Genomic DNA, 24027 nt, shown 5'->3' on the forward strand with positions numbered 1-24027 from the left:
CTTCCACCGGCCCCGGAGCCACAGCAGGACTGATCCTGGCTGGAGGCTGAGAGTCTTTGTCCAACAAGGGTTCTTTGTTTGACTTGTTGTTTGCTTTGGCTTTTCGGGCCGGTTTGGCTGAAACAAGCACTGCCTCATCCTTTCTCATTTTGAGTTTATTGGCGTAGGCGTGAGGGCAGTTCTTAAAAACGTGTCCTTCCGAGCCACATAAATTGCACTTTGGCAGCATTGAACAGTCAGAGGCTAAATGTCCCTGTTTGCCACAGGTCTTGCAGCATTTCACAGTGCAGGACGATGCCAGGTGTCCCACAGCACCACAGCGCCGACACACCTTTGGTTGTCCCACATAAAAAACATAGCCATTGCAGGCGCCCAGCCGGATTGTAGAGGGCAGGTGCCTTAAGCCTCCATTTACATTGTCCGGTAGCAAGCGAACCTCGAATTTCCTTGCTCCTGTTTTTATACCGTCAACATCTCTAACCTCAGTTCCATGGTGGACGGTGCAGTACTGGTTAAGCCAGGTGTGAATGTCCTCCGTCTTTGCCAGTTCCGAGAACATAACAACATGCACGGTTTTCCTCTCTCTCTGTGTCAAAGGCTGCAAGTTGATCTTCTCAAGAGCAGGAACTTTCCCTCTTTTTGCCTCAAACACATCCACACATTGTTCAAACAGAGGATAGGTAGCAAATACAACCTCAAACGCTTTCTGACCTGGGAGAGCGAAGATGAAATCCAAGTGCCGAGGTTCAAAGCCAAGTTCCTTCTGCAACACTTTTCTGCTGAACTGCATACGATCCATGAAGAGGTCATCCAAAAGCTCAAAACGCACAGCATTCTTGCGGGATCCAAAAGTTGCCATTTCGTAAACTGCAAAACAAACACTGCTTCCACAAAACAAGAAAACAATCCAACAACTCCACCTACAGGCTGATCAAGGTATCTCCCCTGCCTCCTTCTTGATCAAGGTATCTCCCCTGCCAGGTAAGTATGAGCTGTACAAGCCCCTGCAAGCGGCCCGCACCCACAGCACAAAGCGCGCAGCCTAGGCCAGCTCCTCGCCCCGCACACCACCGCCTCCTGCTGGGCCCACTCTTTCGCACACTCACACGCCACACTAACACTCAAAAGGGTGGGCAAAACGAGAAAACGAGCGCGCCGTTTCCTACACATCTGCAGTCGCCAATGCGCATTCGCAGCATGTCCCGGGACGCAATTCGGCCTCATTTGCATAACACCAGACCGGCAGATCGCTACGCAAGCTCGCGTCGTGCGCCTGCCACAAACCAAACAAACACCGGAGCCTTTTCAGCAATTTCCAAAAAACGGGCCTGCTCGCCTGCCCACAAGGTTTGTCTCTTACCCGCTCTCCAGAGCCTGCTGCCTTCTGTGCTGTTCTCTCGGCACAGCTGCAGCGCACACAACTCCTGCAGCGCGGGGAGAAAGTTTCCACGCTCCGCCGCAGGGAAGGCTCGCTCCGTTCGCACACGTCCTTTCAATGCCAGTTCAACAAGTGCTCCACATTAGCAGCGTCGGGGCTCCGGCGTGTCGCACCTCACCTCACCTCGCACAGCCCCCTCCTTGAATGTCTGGCGCTGGGCATGCCCCGCTCTCCTCCACCTTATCTTATCGCGTGTGACCACCGACAATGGCCACAATGCCGGGGAATGGCACCTGTAAAGTGTTAATTGGGGCACAGGAACAGCCCGTCTCGTCTCGGGGGCTGGCTTCAAAGACAATACAGCAAACACAGTGGGGCGGGGGAAGTAGACGACACGACACATGCAGGTACATTCAGCTCCGGCGGGAACGAGTCATTTGTCGGCCTTTTCAAGTGCTGGGAGCCGAGTAATCCTTCGCTTGTATCGTTTCTCCCCGGTGACTAGATCTCACCCTGCGACTCTCGACTGGGCTCACCCACGGCAGCCCAGCAGGTGTGAGCCTAGCTGGCACCCGGATGGGAGATTCCCCCCGGAAAAGCTCAGGTTGCTGCTGCTCCTGCAAGATGTGTGACTGGGACCAGTAGGGAGCGCTCACCCTGCGGTATGTGTGGCTTTCTTATGCCCCAGCATCCTGATGGCGACACTCTGCTGCACAAACAGGCGCCGTCCTTCGGGGGAGGCGTAAAACCGAGGTCCCGATCCTCCTTGGCCATTAAGAAATCCCAGGGCGTCTCTCAAAATGAGACGCCGCGGGTGTCACTCTGGTGTTAGTGTTCCCCTTTACCAATCAGTCGGGGTCTCCTCCTAATCCCCGTCTCATATGTAACAATCAATGACGAGGCCCCCCTGTCCCGCGATATTGCACTTGTCTCCTGGCCGCTGGCTGGCGCCGTGAGATTTAGCACTCGCGCAAGAGATCGGGGGCAGAGCGTGAACGCGGTCTCCCGCCCCCACAAAGTGTGCGCTCCAGGTTCCCTCTCAGGGCTCTGCAACACAGCGGAAAGGCAGCAAGAAGGAGCCTCTTGCTCTGACGCCGCAAGGCCACAAGAGGGCGGAGGTGCCGCGTGCCCGGCCGACGTGTTGGACTGGTGTGCTTTATGTGCTGAAATAAACACGCGACAGCCCAGAAATGTTTTGAGTGCTGTGCATTGGAGGTTTTTGTCTTGTGAAGACTTGCCTTGTGCTCCTCCGAGCAGTTTGTTTGTTCTCCTCCAGTGCGGGACAAGTCAACACAAGGGAGCACATTCGCAAACATCCAGGTACACAATGCGATTTGGAAAGAAGCTCCTTTCCAAAGAGCTGCACACGAACGATCCTTCAGTCCCGCTCGGGGGGCGCGGAGCCCCAGCCACACACAGCTTCAAGTAACGAGTCAGGCGCCATGGCTTTCGCTTGTGGCCACACCACCCTGAATGTTCCTGATGTCCTCTGATCTTGGAAGCTAAGCAGGGTTGGGCCTGGTTAGTACTTGGATGGGAGATTACCTGGGAATACCAGGTGCTGCAAGCTTTTGCTCTCTCGGCCAGCAGGGGTCGCCGTTGGTACCGTAGGTTTTGGGAGGAAAACCTGGAGGATGGAAAGGTGATCTATAGCCTCATCTCTAGAGATGTTTTGTTGCTATGGCATGTGTTTGACCCATATAAAAAAAAACCCATTTGTAAAACGAATATCGAAGCTGCCTCTAAATCTGCAAATGAAGATGAGTCGATAAACCACTTGTTTTTCGTATAACTATACATATATTCATTTATTACTGATTTCATTCATTGGGCACGGATACAACAGAGGTACAGCCATTCACTGTTTGACATGTCTGCACTGGTACAGAACCTAGCAATCAGAAAACGGGTGAAACTGTCTTGAGAATTAGCATACAGTACCGAGGCTCCCATGACCAAATAAAGGCTAACCTCGATAATCAGCCTAAATAATGCAGACTACAGCAAAATGACTGACTTTGAAAAGGGAATGAATGTCCTGAAGGAGTAGCGTAACCAGCTTGAAATGCTTCTCCGGACCTCTAACTAAAAGAAACCGGGAACCAGCAGTGGCATCGACTCCTTTCGAACTGGGATCCGATCGCAGCTCGTGGTTTCATAACTCTTCCGTATCTGATATTGGACCAAGCACATCAGGGGAGAGCGCGAACGCAGTCCCCCACTACCAGAAATTATGCAGTCGAGATTCCCACATTTGGGGAATTCGCAGGGGTCAGCACAGCCGGAGTGCAATGACTGAGCCTCGCTCTGGGTGAACCTCCTTCTTGATAAGGTATCTCCCCTGCCAGGTAAGTATGAGCTGTACAAGCCCCTGCAAGCGGCCCGCACCCACAGCACAAAGCGCGCAGCCTAGGCCAGCTCCTCGCCCCGCACACCACCGCCTCCTAATGGGCCCACTCTTTCGCACACTCACACGCCACACTAACACTCAAAAGGGTGGGCAAAACGAGAAAACGAGCGCGCCGTTTCCTACACATCTGCAGTCACCAATGCGCATTCGCAGCATGTCCCGGGACGCAATTCGGCCTCATTTGCATAACACCAGACCGGCAGATCGCTACGCAAGCTCGCGTCGTGCGCCTGCCACAAACCAAACACCGGAGCCTTTTCAGCAATTTCCAAAAAACGGGCCTGCTCGCCTGCCCACAAGGTTTGTCTCTTACCCGCTCTCCAGAGCCTGCTGCCTTCTGTGCTGTTCTCTCGGCACAGCTGCAGCGCACACAACTCCTGCAGCGCGGGGAGAAAGTTTCCACGCTCCGCCGCAGGGAAGGCTCGCTCCGTGCGCACACGTCCTTTCAATGCCAGTTCAACAAGTCCTCCGCATTAGCAGCGTCGGGGCTCCGGCGTGTCGCACCTCACCTCACCTCGCACAGCCCCCTCCTTGAATGTCTGGCGCTGGGCATGCCCCGCTCTCCTCCACCTTATCTTATCGCGTGTGACCACCGACAATGGCCACAATGCCGGGGAATGGCACCTGTAAAGTGTTAATTGGGGCACAGGAACAGCCCGTCTCGTCTCGGGGGCCGGCTTCAAAGACAATACAGCAAACACAGCGGGGCGGGGGAAGTAGACGACACGACACATGCAGGTACATTCAGCTCCGGCGGGAACGAGTCATTTCTCGGCCTTTTCAAGTGCTGGGAGCCGAGTAATCCTTCGCTTGTATCGTTTCTCCCCGGTGACTAGATCTCACCCTGCGACTCTCGACTGGGCTCACCCACGGCAGCCCAGCAGGTGTGAGCCTAGCCGGCACCCGGATGGGAGATTCCCCCCGGAAAAGCTCAGGTTGCTGCTGCTCCTGCAAGATGTGTGACTGGGACCAGTAGGGAGCGCTCACCCTGCGGTATGTGTGGCTTTCTTATGCCCCAGCATCCTGATGGCGACACTCTGCTGCACAAACAGGCGCCGTCCTTCGGGGGAGGCGTAAAACCGAGGTCCCGATCCTCCTTGGCCATTAAGAAATCCCAGGGCGTCTCTCAAAATGAGACGCCGCGGGTGTCACTCTGGTGTTAGTGTTCCCCTTTACCAATCAGTCGGGGTCTCCTCCTAATCCCCGTCTCATATGTAACAATCAATGACGAGGCCCCCCTGTCCCGCGATATTGCACTTGTCTCCTGGCCGCTGGCTGGCGCCGTGAGATTTAGCACTCGCGCAAGAGATCGGGGGCAGAGCGTGAACGCGGTCTCCCGCCCCCACAAAGTGTGCGCTCCAGGTTCCCTCTCAGGGCTCTGCAACACAGCGGAAAGGCAGCAAGAAGGAGCCTCTTGCTCTGACGCCGCAAGGCCACAAGAGGGCGGAGGTGCCGCGTGCCCGGCCGACGTGTTGGACTGGTGTGCTTTATGTGCTGAAATAAACACGCGACAGCCCAGAAATGTTTTGAGTGCTGTGCATTGGAGGTTTTTGTCTTGTGAAGACTTGCCTTGTGCTCCTCCGAGCAGTTTGTTTGTTCTCCTCCAGTGCGGGACAAGTCAACACAAGGGAGCACATTCGCAAACATCCAGGTACACAATGCGATTTGGAAAGAAGCTCCTTTCCAAAGAGCTGCACACGAACGATCCTTCAGTCCCGCTCGGGGGGCGCGGAGCCCCAGCCACACACAGCTTCAAGTAACGAGTCAGGCGCCATGGCTTTCGCTTGTGGCCACACCACCCTGAATGTTCCTGATGTCCTCTGATCTTGGAAGCTAAGCAGGGTTGGGCCTGGTTAGTACTTGGATGGGAGATTACCTGGGAATACCAGGTGCTGCAAGCTTTTGCTCTCTCGGCCAGCAGGGGTCGCCGTTGGTACCGTAGGTTTTGGGAGGAAAACCTGGAGGATGGAAAGGTGATCTATAGCCTCATCTCTAGAGATGTTTTGTTGCTATGGCATGTGTTTGACCCATATAAAAAAAAAACCCATTTGTAAAACGAATATCGAAGCTTCCTCTAAATCTGCAAATGAAGATGAGTCGATAAACCACTTGTTTTTTGTATAACTATACATATATTCATTTATTACTGATTTCATTCATTGGGCACGGATACAATAGAGGTACAGCCATTCACTGTTTGACATGTCTGCACTGGTACAGAACCTAGCAATCAGAAAACGGGTGAAACTGTCTTGAGAATTAGCATACAGTACCGAGGCTCCCATGACCAAATAAAGGCTAACCTCGATAATCAGCCTAAATAATGCAGACTACAGCAAAATGACTGACTTTGAAAAGGGAATGAATGTCCGGAAGGAGTAGCGTAACCAGCTTGAAATGCTTCTCCGGATCTCTAACTAAAAGAAACCGGGAACCAGCAGTGGCATCGACTCCTTTCGAACTGGGATCCTATCGCAGCTCGTGGTGTCATAACTCTTCCGTATCTGATATTGGACCAAGCACATCAGGGGAGAGCGCGAACGCAGTCCCCCACTACCAGAAATTATGCAGTCGAGATTCCCACATTTGGGGAATTCGCAGGGGTCAGCACAGCCGGAGTGCAATGACCGAGCCTCGCTCTGGGTGAACCGATTTTTAAGAACTTTATTTTCTTTTCACAAAAAAGTACAGGACATCACAATTTAGAAAGCTTTACATTAATATACATACTTAAAACAGTATATATGATCACATCTCATTACATTTGGACACGGTACCAGTTACATAGCAACAATTTCTTTTTTTCTGGTGCAAATCACATTCTTTACTTAAACATGATAATGTTTTTCACAGTTTCTTGAGATATTGACCTATGCTCTCTATTTCCCACAGATTTTCTGCTTCCTCCCTCCCTTCTCTCCACAGATCTCTGAGGTAATAGTTCTCTCGGGTGATGAACAGGGCCAGGCTACCTGCTGCCTTGACTGGGACCTCGATGCCTTTGAACAGCCCCATGTTCCTCACTCTCCACAGGGCGTCTTTCCCACTGTTCACCACGGCCCAGATCCTGTCAAACACGTCAGGAGGAAGTTTGACAGGAGAGATGCCGTATATGACGAAAGCAGCGGTCAGGGTAAATTGGGGCGAGAGAGCTTGCAACCAATCTTCAAACTGTGCCCAGAAGGCCTTAGCAAAAAAGCAGGACCACAGGAGATGGGTCACAGTCTCCTCCTCGCCGCAGCCCACCCTAACGCAGCGAGAGCTGGGGGTGAGGCCCCTACGGTACAAGAAAGTTCGTACCGGTAAGCACTGGTGGACGACACTCCAGGCTAAATCTCTGTGAATGTTGCACAGAAACTTAGCGGATGTGTGTTTCCACACCTTCCTTGTTTGGGGTGATGTTAAAATGCCCACAGGGGTCTGCCTATTGTTCTGGGGTGCAACGAAATCTTCCAGTTTTTGGACGCTGACATCTCGGAGGGGAATATGGCCAATTGGGTGAGATCTTAGAAAACTTTTAACTGTCCCATAAATTGCAGGGCATGTGTCAGAGAGTGGGACATCCAGCTGGGGTCTGACACCCCACACTCTGAACACCTCCCTACCTATCCAGAGCCTGGAAAAATAAGTCCAGGTACGCGCTGCAGGTGCTGTTGCAAAGCCTCTCAGCACAGAGGCCAGGAAAATGCACAGCAGCTTCGTAGCAATATCTGGGACAGACTTCCCCCCTGAGGGTAGCGGCCTGTACATTATTTCCCTTCTGAGTCTTTCCTGCTTCCCACCCCATAGAAATTGAAACATCAATCTCCTCAGCACCGCCGCAACACGGTGTGGGATTGGGAAGGTAGAAGCCAGAAAATTCAAGACAGGCAAGAGCTCAGCTTTGATGACCAGCACCTTCCCTGTCATGGTGAGGTCTCGGTCCTTCCATTGCATCAGTTTTTTGTTTAAGATTGGCAATTTGTTCTGCCAATTTACTGTTCCCATCTCTTCTCCAAAATACACCCCCAGGACCTTAATTCTCTTCTCTTGCAGCCTGAGATCATGTCCTTCTTTTGGTTCCCTCCAGTTCTGATAAAAAATCTCACTCTTAGATTTGTTAATTTTTGCAGAGGAAGCCAAAGAGAAACGATCACAGCACTGCAGAGCTCTGCTAATTGAGGCATTGTCAGAGAGGAGCAGGGTGACGTCATCCATGTATAGAGATGTCTTTACCTCTCCTCCCCCACTTCCAGGCACTGGTATCCCATTAATGGCCTGATCCTGGCGCAAGGCACAGGCTAAGGGCTCCATAGCCAAAACGAATAACAAGGGGGATAATGGGCAGCCCTGCCTCACCCCTGAACAGACTTCAAAGGGGCGTGATCTATTGCCATTAACCATTACTCTGCTGTTGCTACCTGTGTACAGCAGGTTAATCCACTTTCTCATGATGGGGCCAAACTTCATGTGCTCAAGTACCGATGTTAAGTACTGCCGGTTTAGGCGGTCAAAGGCCTTTTCTAGGTCTACACCTAAAATGCACAGAGGGAGGGAGCGATCCTCCGAGTACAGACAGACATCCCTCAACAAGGCCAGGTTGTCGCTCATCAGGCGTCCTGCTATCCCACAAGTCTGTTCTTTCCCTACCAGTGAGGCCACTACATTTTGTAGGCGCAGGAAAAGGGCTTTGGACAGGATCTTAGTGTCCACGCCTAACAGGCTGAGGGGTCTCCAGTTCTTTATGCCATTCTTTGCTCCTTTCTTAAACAAGAGAGAGATAGTGCCTTCTCTTAAGGAGTCAGGCAGCAATTCTGTCTTATAGCTTTCCTCGAATAGGAGCAGTAGCGGATCCTGAAGCAGATCCCAAAAGGTGCAATAAAATTCTTTAGGGAGCCCGTCAGCACCCGGAGTTTTCCCCTTCTGTAAGCTCTCCATAGCCTGTCTCAGCTCTTCTACTGTCAAATCCCTCTCTAGTACTTCCCTATCTTCTTCACTCAAAACGTTTTCTAGCTTTGAGGTGAAAAAATGAATTTCTTCATCCTTTACCTCTGTAGAGCTGTACAGTCTTGAGTAGAAGGCCTCGGTGCAGGAGAGGATAGCACTCGGCTCTGTTCTCTCTCGTCCCTCCTCATCAACTACACTTTCCATGACTGACTTGGAGCCTACCACTTTCCTGAAAAAGAAGCGAGTACACTTCTCATTTTCTTCCAAGAACTGCACTCTGCTTCTTAACAGCACTCCTCGACTACTTTCTTCGGCTATGCTCCGGATGTCCTTTTTTAAAAGAGTGATATCCTCGAGCACATCGAAGCCACTGTGCAGCATCGTGTAGAGACGCTGCAGCTGCCTCTGTTTCCTGGCTAGCACTCCTCTCCGTCTGGCAGCAGCCTTCCTTCCCTCAGCCATGAAAAAGGCCTTTGTCCTCACCTTCACCTCCTCCCACCACTCTCCTACTGACCCGTACAGACACTGCAAGGACAGCCACTGTGATAGTTTCTCCTTGTAGCGGGATACCACCCCCTCGTTCTCTAGCAGCTTTGTGTTGAGTTTCCAGAGGCCTGGGCCAAAGACAGTCCCGCCCTGGAGTTCCACTCTACACCCTAAAGCCTGATGATCTGAGAAGAAGACAGGCTGAAGAGTGACCCCAACAACTTTCACTCTCGCTGAGACAAAGCAATAGTCAATTCTGGAGCTGCTATTCCTCCCTGACCATGTATATCCTGCTGTTGTGGGATATATACATCTATATGTGTCTGAGAGTTTAAAGTCTTGAACTAAGTTTTGCAGGGCCAGTGAGCTGGAATCCAATTTTATCGGAGAGCTAGACTGCCTGTCTGTGTGCTCTAAGATACAATTAAAATCCCCTCCCACTATCACGTCTGTGCTACATAACAATAGGGGAGAGAGTGCCTTGAGTAGCTCCACCCTTCCTCCCACGTCAGTAGGACAATACACATTGATTAGCCGCAGGTTAACGGTCCCCCATTCCACATCCACACACAGCAACCTGCCATCTATGACCCTCTGAATACTTTTCAATTTGAAAGCCCATCCTTTGAAAAGAATGGCCACGCCAGAGGCTCTGTTGTTATTGTCCCCTGACCAAACAGAAAGCCCTTTATCCCACCTATCTTCAAAGCTTTTATACCTCTCTTGATAGGCTAAAGCACACTCCTGCAACATCAACACATCTCCCTCTCTCTGCTGGAGGTAATCAAAGACAGACTGGCATTTAACTCTGTCATTGATACCTCTGGTGTTAAGAGAAATTATGTTTAGAGCCATATTACATAAGAAAGTGGAGCCAGTCTTTACAAAACACATTTCTCTTCTGTCTCACCTGTTACCTTCTTCTTTTTCTTTTTCTTCTTACCAATTTCCTGCCAGCCATCCTCTGAATGAGCCTTCATCAGGGTGGCAGCAGTAAAAGCGTTCACGGAGTCCATTTCAAGGAAGGGGGTAGAGGGAGGGGTGGAGGGGTTCCAGCTGTCCCCATCGCCATGCTCTCCTTCCTCCTCGCTTGGGGAGAAAACAGAGTCATTTTTCCTTTTCCTTACGTCCAGCTCCTGGGAGCACTGAGGGGAAAGGGGTGCAGCCGATGCACCAGTCTCCTCTTCCCCCTCACCCACCAGCTGCTGCAGATCCTCCGTGATGGACTGGATGGAGGAGAGGAGGGCATCTGTAGCACTTGCAGAGTCTGGGAAAAGCAGCTCCGCTGAATCCTGGGTATCCTCGCTGGACCCGCTCCACCGGGGGGCCCCACACTGGCCCTCGTTCTGAGGAGCAGGAGTGGGGGAGGGGTCCTCGCTGTTCTCGGGGGTTTTCAAACCCTCGTGCTTGTCTGGTGCAGTCTGCGGTTGTGGGGGGGTAGTGGATCTCTCTTCCACTGGCCCCGGAGCCACAGCAGGACTGATCCTGGCTGGAGGCTGAGTGTCTTTGTCCAACAAGGGTTCTTTGTTTGACTTGTTGTTTGCTTTGGCTTTTCGGGCCGGTTTGGCTGAAACAAGCACTGCCTTATCCTTTCTCATTTTGAGTTTATTGGCGTAGGCGTGAGGGCAGTTCTTAAAAACGTGTCCTTCCGAGCCACATAAATTGCACTTTGGCAGCATTGAACAGTCAGAGGCTAAATGTCCCTGTTTGCCACAGGTCTTGCAGCATTTCACAGTGCAGGACGATGCCAGGTGTCCCACAGCACCACAGCGCCGACACACCTTTGGTTGTCCCACATAAAAAACATAGCCATTGCAGGCGCCCAGCTGGATTGTAGAGGGCAGGTGCCTTAAGCCTCCATTTACATTGTCCGGTAGCAAGCGAACCTCGAATTTCCTTGCTCCTGTTTTTATACCGTCAACATCTCTAACCTCAGTTCCATGGTGGACGGTGCAGTACTGGTTAAGCCAGGTGTGAATGTCCTCCGTCTTTGCCAGTTCCGAGAACATAACAACATGCACGGTTTTCCTCTCTCTCTGTGTCAAAGGCTGCAAGTTGATCTTCTCAAGAGCAGGAACTTTCCCTCTTTTTGCCTCAAACACATCCACACATTGTTCAAACAGAGGATAGGTAGCAAATACAACCTCAAATGCTTTCTGACCTGGGAGAGCGAAGATGAAATCCAAGTGCCGAGGTTCAAAGCCAAGTTCCTTCTGCAACACTTTTCTGCTGAACTGCATACGATCCATGAAGAGATCATCCAAAAGCTCAAAACGCACAGCATTCTTGCGGGATCCAAAAGTTGCCATTTCGTGAACTGCAAAACAAACACTACTTCCACAAAACAAGAAAACAATCCAACAACTCCACCTACAGGCTGATCAAGGTATCTCCCCTGCCAGTCAACCTCCTTCTTGATCAAGGTATCTCCCCTGCCAGGTAAGTATGTGCTGTACAAGCCCCTGCAAGCGGCCCGCACCCACAGCACAAAGCGCGCAGCCTAGGCCAGCTCCTCGCCCCGCACACCACCGCCTCCTGCTGGGCCCACTCTTTCGCACACTCACACGCCACACTAACACTCAAAAGGGTGGGCAAAAGAAAACGAGCGCGCCGTTTCCTACACATCTGCAGTCGCCAATGCGCATTCGCAGCATGTCCCGGGACGCAATTCGGCCTCATTTGCATAACACCAGACCGGCAGATCGCTACGCAAGCTCGAATCGTGCGCCTGCCACACACCGAACAAACACCGGAGCCTTTTCAGCAATTTCCAAAAAACGGGCCTGCTCGCCTGCCCACAAGGTTTGTCTCTTACCCGCTCTCCAGAGCCTGCTGCGTTCTGTGCTGTTCTCTCGGCACCGCTGCAGTGCACACAACTCCTGCAGCGCGGGGAGAAAGTTTCCACGCTCCGCCGCAGGGAAGGCTCGCTCCTTGCGCACACGTTCTTTCAATGCCAGTTCAACAAGTGCTCCGCATTAGCAGCGTCGGGGCTCCGGCGTGTCGCACCTCACCTCACCTCGCACAGCCCCCTCCTTGAATGTCTGGCGCTGGGCATGCCCCGCCCTCCTCCACCTTATCTTATCGCGTGTGACCACCGACAATGGCCACAATGCCGGGGAATGGCACCTGTAAAGTGTTAATTGGGGCACAGGAACAGCCCGTCTCGTCTCGGGGGCCGGCTTCAAAGACAATACAGCAAACACAGCGGGGCGGGGGAAGTAGACGACACGACACATGCAGGTACATTCAGCTCCGGCGGGAATGAGTCATTTGTCGGCCTTTTCAAGTGCTGGGAGCCGAGTAATCCTTCGCTTGTATCGTTTCACCACGGTGACTAGATCTCACCCTGCGACTCTCGACTGGGCTCACCCACGGCAGCCCAGCAGGTGTGAGCCTAGCCGGCACCCGGATGGGACATTCCCCCCGGAAAAGCTCAGGTTGCTGCTGCTCCTGCAAGACGTGTGACTGGGACCAGTAGGGAGCGCTCACCCTGCGGTCTGTGTGGCTTTCTTATGCCCCAGCATCCTGATGGCGACACTCTGCTGCACAAACAGGCGCCGTCCTTCGGGGGAGGCGTAAAACCGAGGTCCCGATCCTCCTTGGCCATTAAGAAATCCCAGGGCGTCTCTCAAAATGAGACGCCGCAGGTGTCACTCTGGTGTTAGTGTTCCCCTTTACCAATCAGTCGGGGTCTCCTCCTAATCCCCGTCTCATATGTAACAATCAATGACGAGGCCCCCCTGTCCCGCGATATTGCACTTGTCTCCTGGCTGCTGGCTGGCGCCGTGAGATTTAGTACTCGCGCAAGAGATCGGGGGCAGAGCGCGAACGCGGTCTCCCGCCCCCCACAAAGTGTGCGCTCCAGGTTCCCTCTCAGGGCTCTGCAACACAGCGGAAAGGCAGCGAGAAGGAGCCTCTTGCTCTGACGCCGCAAGGCCACAAGAGGGCGGAGGTGCCGCGTGCCCGGCCGACGTGTTGGACTGGTGCGCTTTATGTGCTGAAATAAACACGCGACAGCCCAGAAATGTTTTGAGTGCTGTGCATTGGAGGTTTTTGTCTTGTGAAGACTTGCCTTGTGCTCCTCCGAGCAGTTTGTTTGTTCTCCTCCAGTGCGGGACAAGTCAACACAAGGGAGCACATTCGCCAACATCCAGGTACACAATGCGATTTGGAAAGAAGCTCCTTTCCAAAGAGCTGCACACGAACGATCCTTCAGTCCCGCTCGGGGGGCGCGGAGCCCCAGCCACACACAGCTTCAAGTAACGAGTCAGGCGCCATGCTTTTGCTTGTGGCCACACCACCCGGAATGTTCCCGATGTCCTCTGATCTTGGAAGCTAAGCAGGGTTGGGCCTGGTTAGTACTTGGATGGGAGATTACCTGGGAATACCAGGTGCTGCAAGCTTTTGCTCTCTCGGTCAGCAGGGGTCGCCGTTGGTACCGTAGGTTTTGGGAGGAAAACCTGGAGGATGGAAAGGTGATATAAAGCCTCATCTCTAGAGATGTTTTGTTGCTATGGCATGTGTTTGACCCATATAAAAAAAAAACCCATTTGTAAAACGAATATCGAAGCTGCCTCTAAATCTGCAAATGAAGATGAGTCGATAAACAACTTGTTTTTCGTATAACTATACATATATTCATTTATTACTGATTTCATTCATTGGGCACGGATACAATAGAGGTACAGCCATTCACTGTTTGACATGTCTGCACTGGTACAGAACCTAGTAATCAGAAAACGGGTGAAACTGTCTTGAGAATTAGCATACAGTACCGAGGCTCCCATGACCAAATAAAGGCTAACCTCGATAATCAGCCTAAATAATGCAGACTACAGCAAAATGACTGACTTTGAAAAGGGAATGAATGTCCGGAAGGAGTAGCGTAACCAGCTTGAAATGCTTCTCCGGATCTCTAACTAAAAGAAATCGGGAACCAGCAGTGGCATCGACTCCTTTTGAACTGGGATCCTATCGCAGCTCGTGGTGTCATAACTCTTCCGTATCTGATATTGGACCAAGCACATCAGGGGAGAGCGCGAACGCAGTCCCCCACTACCAGAAATTATGCAGTCGAGATTCCCACATTTGGGGAATTCGCAGGGGTCAGCACAGCCGGAGTGCAATGGCCGAGCCTCGCTCTGGGTGAACCTCCTTCTTGATCAAGGTATCTCCCCTGCCAGGTAAGTATGAGCTGTACAAGCCCCTGCAAGCGGCCCGCACCCACAGAACAAAGCGCGCAGCCTAGGCCAGCTCCTCGCCCCGCACACCACCGCCTCCTGCTGGGCCCACTCTTTCGCACACTCACACGCCACACTAACACTCAAAAGGGTGGGCAAAACGAAAAAACGAGCGCGCCGTTTCCTACACATCTGCAGTCGCCAATGCGCATTCGCAGCATGTCCCGGGACGCAATTCGGCCTCATTTGCATAACACCAGACCGGCAGATCGCTACGCAAGCTCGCGTCGTGCGCCTGCCACACACCGAACAAACACCGGAGCCTTTTCAGCAATTTCCAAAAAACGGGCCTGCTCGCCTGCCCACAAGGTTTGTCTCTTACCCGCTCTCCAGAGCCTGCTGCCTTCTGTGCTGTTCTCTCGGCACCGCTGCAGCGCACACAACTCCTGCAGCGCGGGGAGAAAGTTTCCACGCTCCGCCGCAGGGAAGGCTCGCTCCGTGCGCACACGTCCTTTCAATGCCACTTCAACAAGTGCTCCGCATTAGCAGCGTCGGGGCTCCGGCGTGTCACACCTCACCTCACCTCGCACAGCCCCCTCCTTGAATGTCTGGCGCTGGGCATGCCCCGCCCTCCTCCACCTTATCTTATCGCGTGTGACCACCGACAATGGCCACAATGCCGGGGAATGGCACCTGTAAAGTGTTAATTGGGGCACAGGAACAGCCCGTCTCGTCTCGGGGGCCGGCTTCAAAGACAATACAGGAAACACAGCGGGGCGGGGGAAGTAGACGACACGACACATGCAGGTACATTCAGCTCCGGAGGGAACAAGTCATTTGTTGGCCTTTTCAAGTGCTGGAAGCTGAGTAATCCTTTGCTTGTATCGTTTCTCCCCGGTGACTAGATCTCACCCTGCGACTCTCGACTGGGCTCACCCACGGCAGCCCAGCAGGTGTGAGCCTAGCCGGCACCCGGATGGGAGATTCCCCCCGGAAAAGCTCAGGTTGCTGCTGCTCCTGCAAGACGTGTGACTGGGACCAGTAGGGAGCGCTCACCCTGCGGTCTGTGTGGCTTTCTTATGCCCCAGCATCCTGATGGCGACACTCTGCTGCACAAACAGGCGCCGTCCTTTGGGGGAGGCGTAAAACCGAGGTCCCGACCCTCCTTGGCCATTAAGAAATCCCAGGGCGTCTCTCAAAATGAGACGCCGCAGGTGTCACTCTGGTGTTAGTGTTCCCCTTTACCAATCAGTCGGGGTCTCCTCCTAATCCCCGTCTCATATGTAACAATCAATGACGAGGCCCCCCTGTCCCGCGATATTGCACTTGTCTCCTGGCTGCTGGTTGGCACCGTGAGATTTAGCACTCGCGCAAGAGATCGGGGGCAGAGCGCGAACGCGGTCTCCCGCCCCCACAAAGTGTGCGCTCCAGGTTCCCTCTCAGGGCTCTGCAACACAGCGGAAAGGCAGCGAGAAGGAGCCTCTTGCTCTGACGCCGCAAGGCCACAAGAGGGCGGAGGTGCCGCGTGCCCGGCCGACGTGTTGGACTGGTGCGCTTTATGTGCTGAAATAAACACGCGACAGCCCAGAAATGTTTTGAGTGCTGTGCATTGGAGGTTTTTGTCTTGTGAAGACTTGCCTTGTGCTCCTCCGAGCAGTTTGTTTGTTCTCCTCCAGTGCGGGACAAGTCAACACAAGGGAGCACATTCGCCAACATCCAGGTACACAATGCGATTTGGAAAGAAGCTCCTTTCCAAAGAGCTGCACACGAACGATCCTTCAGTCCCGCTCGGGGGGCGCGGAGCCCCAGCCACACACAGCTTCAAGTAACGAGTCAGGCGCCACAGTTTTTGCTTGCGGCCACACCACCCTGAATGTGCCCGATCTCGTCTGATCTCGGAAGCTAAGCAGGGTTGGGATTGGTTAGTACTTGGATGGGAGACTTCCTGGGAATACCAGGTGCTGCAAGCTGTTGCTCTCTCGGCCAGCAGGGGTTGCCGTTGGTACCGTAGGTTTTGGGAGGAAAACCTGGAGGATGGAAAGGTGATCTATAGCCTCATCTCTAGAGATGTTTTGTTGCTATGGCATGTGTGTGACCCATTTAAAAAAAACCCATTTGTAAAACGAATATCGAAGCTGCCTCTAAATCTGCAAATGAAGATGAGTCGATAAACCACTTGTTTTTCGTATACCTATACATATATTCATTTATTACTGATTTCATTCATTGAGCACGGATACAATAGAGGTACAGCCATTCACTGTTTGACATGTCTGCACTGGTACAGAACCTAGCAATCAGAAAACGGGTGAAACTGTCTTGAGAATTAGCATACAGTACCGAGGCAGGTGTCGCTGTTGGTGCCGTAGGCTTTGGGAGGAAAACCTGGAGGATGGTAAGGTGATCTATAGCCTCATCTCTAGAGATGTTTTGTTGCTACAGATGCAGCCATTCAAAATGGGTGCGTTATTTTGCGGCATACCCCGGTGGGCCTGTCGCGGTATCACGCAGTGTCACGCAGTGCCACGTGGTTAATCGCGCGTCATTTGACGCTCTGCCGGAAACTATCCGGCGTCACCTTGTAAAACCGCCAGGGGGAGCTTAACCTCTCATGTACAGCATTTGAGCCTTTAATTTTGAACAGTGTATTACAGCATGTTAATCTTCAGTCATTAAAATGTTGGTATATTTTATGAAAGCAAGATTGCTCAGTTGGACAAAAGTACACAACCTACCTTTATCAGAAATATTTATGCATCAAAGCCTTTACCGAAGATATTACTAATAGTATTAATAATGGATGACTTTGGACAAGCTGTATACTCAAAGTATAATTTCTTTAGCACATTTGTACAAGCACTTGGAATCTGTCCAAGCCATACTTTGTCAGGCATTTTGTTTTACTTCAACGGGCATAAAAACTTCCTTGCTTTTAACAGGGCGTTTCATAATTTCTAACTACGAAAATGATTTAAAATGCGACACCTATCATTCAACTAGAGCTTAAAATATCACAAGGAAAAATACACACCGGTATTCCATTTCTCCCTAAACATTGTAAGCTTCGAAGTCTTTAACTAACGTGATACCGGAGTCAACAAGCATACTTTTAGAATTTGATTAAAAGGGAATATAATATGGAATCGCGTGTCTCAAGAATTTAATAACGGTATGATTATATCCGTGTACTGCGGCAGGGCTGTGTAGGGCTGTTTCGGCTTCCTGCTCATGCGAGCTGTCTTGTTCCCGACTGGTCTAGGTGCGTGCCTGCCAACGGGCAGGTTGTGTGCTCGAATCCAGCTGGTGCTGGACCTTCCAGTTTTATATATTTATTTTTTAATCGCGTAACATATAACCGTATGCAAACTGTACTGTATACAGTATGTATATGTATATTTAATGTCTTAACTGTGCCCGTTTAAGTATTGAATATTCATATCTAATTTTACCACTGAAGGGAAATCTTAACATAAACATACAGTATATGGCTGGTCTCGGTACTTTAAAGAAAACATACACACCAGTATTCCATTTCTCCCTAAACATTGTAAGCTTCGAAGTCTTTAACTAACGTGATACCGGAGTCAACAAGCATACTTTTAGAATTTGATTAAAAGGGAATATAATATGGAATCGCGTATCTCAAGAAATTAATAATGATATAATTATATTCATGTTGCAAAAGAACTGCAACGGACATAAAAACTCCCTTGCTTTTAACAGAGCGTTCCATAATTTCTAACTACGAAAATGCCAGGTGAAAGGATTTGTACACATATTTTGTTAAAGCAAGTCAGTTTTTTCTGCAACACATAAAATACATTTTTCCAAGAAAGTTTAGCCTTTGTCACTAATGAAACCACTAAATAAAGACATAAATATAGAAATCTTAAGATTTGTTTTATTTAATGTTGGTAGCAGGATGAACTGTCAGAGTGTATATTTTGCTCGCAAAGTTGCTGCAAGATGTTAACAGTGAAAAAGGTATTTAGAAATGAGTTATTTCAAGATGAAAAAGAAAAGATACACGAAACATGGTTTCATTACGACCAGAATCGGTCTTGAGATATTTTTAACTTGATTTACAGTATTTGAGAGGTATGTCTTAACACCGATACTACAGTGCTTAAGTACAGCTCACGTATATGTTTCTAGGTTTATATTATTTATTTCATACGGTCAAATTACTTTTGAGCAACTAATAAGAAGCGCGAAACGGTATGCATTTTACTTTCGTTTTGTGCTGGGACCCGTGGATTGATTAGAGATATCAAGTACATACAAGTCATTTTTTAAATGTTGTAGTTCGTCTTGAAAAAATGTTACGAGTACATCATCTATCAACAATCACACAGGTTCTGTTTCCATATTGCGGATTTTGGTTAGGTATTATCAAATCCAGTGGCGCTGTTAGTTTACTGAGTCCCATGTCACATGGTCTGTGATTGAAGCCAGTTAGACCGGTTTAATTCGTCACAGCCAGCACTCTTCAGGTGTGAGGGTCTTCTGCTCAGAATGAAACGCTAAAATGTTTGTGTATATTCTAATGGTAGTGGGGGCAGGGTGTGTGGGAACAGGTTTGGTTGAAATTGCATTAGAGATCTATGTTCTTCACACCTGAAACATTTTCTCTGAAAGCATTTTCTTCGCAGTTTAACCGATCTTGTTACAGCATGTTACAGTTTACTTTTATTAACCATATTAATTTTAAGTGCTTAATGTAAAATCTTGTAAAAATATATTTTCATTTCATTGTTCAAATATACATTAAGTCTGACTATCATATAATAAGTTAAATACAAAACTAAAGAAAAAATAGGGTTAAATATAATTTAAAATATTTTGCTAACAATGTTAACTGTTTATGAATAATAAAATGTATTAACTAAGGAGTAGGATGGCACAGTTGTTAGTATGTTTTTTGTTTTGTTTCTTTTTCATAAATACAACAGTAGTACCTGATGTCTCAGTGGCTTTCAAAATTAAATTATGCAATAAATAACCACATGTAAGACTCTGATGCTTAAAATGTTTAGGGAGAAAGTGGAATACTGGTGTGTATTTTTTCTTTAAACTACCAATACCAGCCATATACAGTCTGTAACGTAGGGATTTCTATACGTCTTTATTTAGTGTTTACATTAGTGACAAAGGCTAAACTTTTAGCTTCAGTAACGTGTACATATCTCCCCTTTTTATAAAACGACATGGTTGAAAACTGTTCCAGAGCCACTGTTGTTTCATCAGTGAAAAGTACATCATGAAATGCCTCTCCCTGTTCAATCCACTGGAAAAAAGAAAAGGAGCATAGAGCTTCTGATGGTCATAAACGATATTCATTTAGGAGCAGCATCAGAGGTATGTTTTTAACTGCACTGCATTGGAGAGAATACCATAGTGTGTTTTTTTTTTACTCCCTGGCGGAAACTGGCTTCCAGAAGAATCAGTATGGCTCAGAGATTAAATAAAACTTCACTCGCACCAAACAAATGTATATTTCTAAATATCACAACATGATCGAATTTAAGTCATTTTAATAACAATGAATAGTCACCTATGCGTTACAATATAAACATTTATATTGATTTAAATCGCGTTTAAATCACCTTTATTTAAAACCCATAAATAAAGCTGATACTGTTTAGACTTCCAATTATTTAAAACTGTATTAAAGCAGCACGATACACAATGCAACGTAAATCGCTATCTTTGTCTTCTGTGTAATAATGTTCACCTCTCTGTCCAGCAAATTTACAGGTTAAAAACAATACTGTTAGGCTGGGAAAACGATTTTTTTTAAGAAATACAAAATGAGATATAATGATATGTTCCGGCTTAGACATTAACGAAGAGCATAACGCGTGTACTGCATACACTGCAAGTACAACCCCCCTCTCTGCAGGAGTGCTGGCTGCGACGAATTGAACCGGTCTCACGGGTATTTTCAAAGTAGGAGGCGAGATTTCCAGCGAAAGACACCCCCCCCCCCCCCCCTCAAAAACCCAGTAAGTACAGTACTTACTAGTTAAAGGCTAGGCTCCCGACTACGGCGAAAGGAACCCTTCTTTCATTAGAATACAATGAACATATTTTAGCCCTGAATGAATAAATAGCAAACATGGTTTACATAAAAGACATTTTTCCAAGAAAGTTTAGCCTTTGTCACTAATGAAACCACTAAATAAAGACATAAATATAAAAATCTTAAGATTTTTAAAATGCATGACTTTGCTAAAATTTATTTGAAAATAAAAACAATTACAACCGCCAGGGGAGAGAGAGAACAGGGAGGGATGTTGGTTTTGCATAAGGGGCGGGGCTATGGACATTAGGTCTGTTTGGGAATGTGTAGTTACATGTTCTGGCTGTTTGTGAATTATCGTTGTTGAGTATGGAGTGTTGAGGTATTGATTTTGTGTAATGCTTTATGTTGAAAATTGAGGTGGATTTTGTTTATGATAAACAGGATAAACTGGGATGGGAGGAAGCTTTGGTTTTGCATAAGGGGCGGGATTATGATAATTGGAGGACTATGCGAGAGTAAAATGGTTTGATATATTTGATTTTGTATTGTGGTTGTTATCTATGTTTTTGGTTGGTATTATGTTTATATGGTTGCTTTTGTTGGTTGGTTGTTATTATGGTTATTAATAATACGATCTATAGTTGAAATCTGAGCCTAAATAAAAAGAAAAAGCAAGTGATTAGGTTTATGAGCAATCTAATTACTTATTCGTTTAAAACGCTATATAAAATAAAGTTTATTATTAATTTGCTGCACAGAGCGGTGAATATTATTATGCATAAGACAAAGATAACGATCCTGATCAGTTTAGAAATCTGTGTACGCTGTAAGGTTTTTACTTCTTAAACTTTTAAAATACACGTTTTGAATAGAAAGAAATCCTCTTCCTGTTACAGTATGTATAGCAAACCAGCACGTCTTTTTTCTCCAATCAGAGGGGTGTCAGATGGTGTCAGCCAATCACCATTCTGCGTTGGGTAGCAACGGGTGACTGTTCTCAGGCGGAAGATGTAAACAGCTTAATGTTCGTGTTAAATAATTTTTTTAAATTCAATTAAACGGGCACAGTTAAGACATTAAATATACATATACATACTGTATACAGTACAGTTTGCATACGGTAATATGTTTATGTTACGCGATTAAAAAATAAATAAATAAAACTGGAAGGTCCAGCACCAGCTGGATTCGAGCACACACGCTGCCCGTTGGCAGGCACGCACCTAGACCAGTCGGCTACAAGACAGCTCGCATGAGCAGGCAGGCGAAACAGCCCTACACAGCCCTGCCGCAGTACACGGATATAATCATACCGTTATTAAATTCTTGAGACACGCGATTCCATATTATATTCCCTTTTAATCAAATTCTAAAAGTATGCTTGTTGACTCCGGTATCACGTTAGTTAAAGACTTCGAAGCTTACAATGTTTAGGGAGAAATGGAATACCGGTGTGTATTTTTTTCTTTAAAGTACCAAGACCAGCTATATACTGTATGTTTATGTTCCAAAATTAATATCGTTTATGGCTTTCACACGCGTTACAGTATGCTCCTATTCTTTTTATGCTCAGCTACTAAGATTTCCCTTCAGTGGTAAAATTCAATATCTACAACGGGCACAGCAAAGACGTTTTTACTGTAAGTCTTTCTACGACAGACCAACGGACCACGAGTGCCCCTGTCGGTCAACCAATCACTTACTGCGGTGCCACGCGTCATCTTGCGTCATACTGAGCGACGTCACCTGCGGTACGTGTCTGTGACGCGCACTTTGAATGGCTGCATCTGTATGGCATGTGTGTGACCCATATAAAAAAAAAAAACATTTGTAAAACGAATATTGAAGCTGCCTCTAAATCTGCAAATGAAGATGAGTCGATAAACCACTTGTTTTTCGTATAACTATACATATATTCATTTATTACTGATTTCATTCATTGAGCACAGATACAATAGACTGTTTGTGACTATTCACTGTTTGACATGTCTGCACTGGTACAGAACCTAGCAATCAGAAAACGGGTGAAACTGTCTTGAGAATTAGCATACAGTACCGAGGCTCCCATGACCAAATAAAGGCTAACCTCGATAATCAGCCTAAATAATGCAGACTACAGCAAAACGACTGACTTTGAAAAGGGAATGAATGTCCGGAAGGAGTAGTGTAACCAGCTTGAAATGCTTCTCCGGACCTCTAACTAAAAGAAACCGGGAACCAGCAGTGGCTTTCGAACTGGGATCCTATCGCAGCACGTGGTGTCATAATTCTTCCATATCTGATATTGGACCAAGCACATCAGGGGAGAGCGCGAACGCAGTCCCCCACTACCAGAAATTATGCAGTCGAGATTCCCACATTTGGGGAATTCGCAGGGGTCAGCACAGCCGGAGTGCAATGGCCGAGCCTCGCCCTAGGTGAATCGATTTTTTAAGAACTTTATTTTCTTTTCACAAAAAAATACAGGACATCACAAATTAGAAAGCTTTACATTAATATACATACTTAAAACAGTATATATGATCACATCTCATTATATTTTGACATGGTACCAGTTACATAGCAACAATTTCTTTTTTTCTGGTGCAAATCACATTCTTTACTTAAACATGATAATGTTTTTCACAGTTTCTTGAGATATTGACCTATGCTCTCTATTTCCCACAGATTTTCTGCTTCCTCCCTCCCTTCTCTCCACAGATCTCTGAGGTAATAGTTCTCTAGGGTGATGAACAGGGCCAGGCTACCTGCTGCCTTGACTGGGACCTCGATGCCTTTGAACAGCCCCATGTTCCTCACTCTCCACAGGGCATCTTTCCCACTGTTCACCACGGCCCAGATCCTGTCAAACACGTCAGGAGGAAGTTTGACAGGAGAGATGCCGTTGTAGCGGCAATGCTTGTTAATAAGACAGAATTAAGCGGTGGTATGCTGTCCTAAATGAGGCCCCATCTCACCCTCCATCTCTGTGGTGCAGCCACAGAGAAAGTATTCATGCAGGCTGATTTAAGATGTTTTCTTTTGATAAGGGACAGCTCCCAGATGGGGATGCACTTAGCTAAGCCTGGGTATCATGATCAATGGTCATCCATTGGCGCCTATCTGTCTAGGGAGTGCCAAATGGACATCTGGACTGCATTCCTAAGTGTCAAGAGTAAGTGACTCATATCTCACCTTGATCAACCAATCAGGGACTGGCAGGGCATGGTAATACCACGTGGGTCTCCAATGCCCACCAAACTCTCAACCAATCAGCACACATCTGTGTCTTGGTCAAAAAGGGACGCAAGCTCAGATCGGGGCTCTCCTTGGCCGTTTTTGCGCATCCTCAGAGACAATCATGTGACAACTGCTGTTGTCTGCAAAGGGACTTGGACTTTGTTCTAAGCGCAAGGCCGAGGATCCCGTACGTACTCAGAATTCTACCAACGTGAATGCTCTGCTTGATCAACGGCAGCCTACAGTTGGACCCTCGTCGACAACCTGAATAGCTTATTCAGAAGCAGCGCTGGACCGGGAACGAACCAGCTTCTTCCCAGGCAAAAGAGTGACTTGTGAGGACTCGCGGTCACACTCTGTGCATAGAGACTTTCTACTAGCCAGCCGGACTACTGGTAGATCT

At 48.4% G+C, this 24027-nt stretch overlaps 5 non-coding genes and 3 pseudogenes across 5 annotated transcripts; 4 read left to right on the top strand and 4 right to left on the bottom strand.

The window, feature by feature from the left end:
• Window positions 1-2829: 2829 nt before the first annotated feature.
• Window positions 2830-2948, top strand: LOC148804681 (5S ribosomal RNA; annotated as a pseudogene).
• Window positions 2949-3571: 623 nt separating this feature from the next.
• On the bottom strand, window positions 3572-3734 carry LOC148804682 (U1 spliceosomal RNA). Its single transcript, XR_016090772.1, has one exon. It is a non-coding gene; the product is annotated as a U1 spliceosomal RNA (small nuclear RNA).
• Window positions 3735-5570: 1836 nt separating this feature from the next.
• Window positions 5571-5689, top strand: LOC148804683 (5S ribosomal RNA; annotated as a pseudogene).
• Window positions 5690-6313: 624 nt separating this feature from the next.
• LOC148804684 (U1 spliceosomal RNA) lies at window positions 6314-6477 on the bottom strand. Its single transcript, XR_016090752.1, has one exon. It is a non-coding gene; the product is annotated as a U1 spliceosomal RNA (small nuclear RNA).
• A 7007-nt stretch (window positions 6478-13484) lies between these two features.
• LOC148804685 (5S ribosomal RNA) lies at window positions 13485-13603 on the top strand (annotated as a pseudogene).
• Window positions 13604-14227: 624 nt separating this feature from the next.
• LOC148804686 (U1 spliceosomal RNA) lies at window positions 14228-14391 on the bottom strand. The gene has a single exon (XR_016090757.1). It is a non-coding gene; the product is annotated as a U1 spliceosomal RNA (small nuclear RNA).
• A 1840-nt stretch (window positions 14392-16231) lies between these two features.
• On the top strand, window positions 16232-16350 carry LOC148804687 (5S ribosomal RNA). Its single transcript, XR_016090756.1, has one exon. It is a non-coding gene; the product is annotated as a 5S ribosomal RNA (ribosomal RNA).
• A 6354-nt stretch (window positions 16351-22704) lies between these two features.
• LOC148804688 (U1 spliceosomal RNA) lies at window positions 22705-22869 on the bottom strand. The gene has a single exon (XR_016090749.1). It is a non-coding gene; the product is annotated as a U1 spliceosomal RNA (small nuclear RNA).
• Window positions 22870-24027: the final 1158 nt, after the last annotated feature.

The sequence above is a fragment of the Atractosteus spatula genome, unplaced genomic scaffold (assembly GCF_055471065.1).
Source record: "Atractosteus spatula isolate fAtrSpa1 unplaced genomic scaffold, fAtrSpa1.hap1 Scaffold_92, whole genome shotgun sequence".
Lineage (NCBI taxonomy): Eukaryota > Metazoa > Chordata > Actinopteri > Semionotiformes > Lepisosteidae > Atractosteus > Atractosteus spatula.